Here is a 1,954-nt window from a genome sequence, read left to right on the forward strand (position 1 = left end):
CAGGTAACTATCGGCCGACAAAATACGCGAACGGAGTCTTTCGCTTTCCCCGTCGCGGTATCGCACTGTATTACTCAATCACTATTTTTGCTTAGCTCCTCAAACCCGGCGTAAGCCGCGATCTGGACGCCGTCGACACCGGCCAGACGCCCTTTCGGGCGAAGCCGCGCGCGGGCTGCGTTTGCATACAACACCAGGAACGCCCAACAAAAGCGAACCGAGAAAACTATCACTTGCGTGCGCACCGGCCACCGCAACTACGGCCCGAGGCCGTGGTCGCGCGCCGAAACACAAACTCGTATTTGCTACTTAATTTTTTCCGTCCAACGTTCAGAGCCTCGCTGCTAGCTACGACGCCTTCGCGGGTCAGCATCAAGTCTGCCCAAAAGCGCACATCGCCTGCACGACACCACATCGTTTTGTCACCAAATACCTTCAACCGACAACCGCATCGCCAATTTGCTCATTTCGCCACAACGACGTCTTCCCTCATAGTATACAGGGAAGCTGGTCTCGCGACAAAGGTAGCAAACTTGTCGAATTTCGACAATTTTCCAAAACGTGCGTTTCTGTGCGGGAAATTGTTCATCGGGCGTCGGCCGATGTCGTGCGTCTTTGTCCGGGCGATTTTCGAAAGTCGCCGGACTTGTGTTTTTTACGCGCGCGCCGGTGGGCTGGTCTCGCGACAAAGGTAGCAAACATGTCGAATTTCGACAATTTTCCAAAACGTGCGTTTCTGTGCGGGAAATTGTTCATCGGGCGTCGGCCGATGTCGTGCGTCTTTGTCCGGGCGATTTTCGAAAGTCGCCGGACTTGTGTTTTTTACGCGCGCGCCGGTGGGCTGGTCTCGCGACAAAGGTAGCAAACATGTCGAATTTCGACAATTTTCCAAAACGTGCGTTTCTGTGCGGGAAATTGTTCATCGGGCGTCGGCCGATGTCGTGCGTCTTTGTCCGGGCGATTTTCGAAAGTCGCCGGACTTGTGTTTTTTACGCGCGCGCCGGTGGGCTGGTCTCGCGACAAAGGTAGCAAACATGTCGAATTTCGACAATTTTCCAAAACGTGCGTTTCTGTGCGGGAAATTGTTTATCGGGCGTCGGCCGATGTCGTGCGCCTTTGCCCGGGCGATTTTCGAAAGTCGCCGGACTTGTGTTATTCAAGCTCGAACGGTACTCGACAATTCTTCGAATGGCCTCCGACCTGAGGTCAGAGTCGCAGTAAAACAAACGAAGTACCCCAGAAAAAAGTTGAAAAAAAAAGCAACTCCGACCTGAAGTCGAAGTCGCCGTAAAAAATACCAAGTACTTTGAAAAAAAAGTGGAAAAAAAAAGCAACTCCGACCAGAGGTCGAAGTCGCCGTGCGCCCGCCCGTTCGCGGACAAATCGATAGATCTTGCGGCTTACTCTCAACAAATCGCAGTGAGAATACTGCTCTAGTGATTACGACACCGCGATCTTCATCTAGGTCGTTTGCAAATGATTTAGCACCCCGCCACTCGAGCAGAAAGCTTTACCCGTTTCGGGGCGACGCTTGCCGCGCCCGTGTTAGACAAGTATCCGGCATTGCCAGCGGCCCGGTGGCCGCCTAACTTTGCCTCTCGACGGCAAGACACAACTTTATCGTCGCTTCCTAGGCGGGATTCTGACTTAGAGGCGTTCAGTCATAATCCCCCAGATGGTAGCTTCGCACCATTGGCTTATCAGCCAAGCACATGAACCAAATGTCTGAATCTGCGGTTCCTCTCGTACTGAGCAGAATTACTATCGCAACAACCCTTTATCAGTAGGGTAAAACTAACCTGTCTCACGACGGTCTAAACCCAGCTCACGTTCCCTATTAGTGGGTGAACAATCCAACGCTTGGTGAATTCTGCTTCACAATGATAGGAAGAGCCGACATCGAAGGATCAAAAAGCAACGTCGCTATGAACGCTTGGCTGCCACAAGCCAGTTA

The 1,954-nt window shown here is 52.4% G+C and overlaps 1 non-coding gene across 1 annotated transcript in view; it reads right to left on the reverse strand.

The window, feature by feature from the left end:
• Nucleotides 1-6, reverse strand: part of LOC145762842 (small subunit ribosomal RNA) — a 1,810-nt gene extending 1,804 nt beyond the window's left edge. Inside the window, exon 1 of the ribosomal RNA XR_014288052.1 lies at nt 1-6. This exon is cut by the window's left edge and continues 1,804 nt beyond it. This is a non-coding gene — a ribosomal RNA (small subunit ribosomal RNA).
• Between the last annotated feature and the right edge of the window lie 1,948 nt (nt 7-1,954).

Source organism: Corella eumyota, unplaced genomic scaffold, assembly GCF_963082875.1.
Source record: "Corella eumyota unplaced genomic scaffold, kaCorEumy4.1 scaffold_286, whole genome shotgun sequence".
Lineage (NCBI taxonomy): Eukaryota > Metazoa > Chordata > Ascidiacea > Phlebobranchia > Corellidae > Corella > Corella eumyota.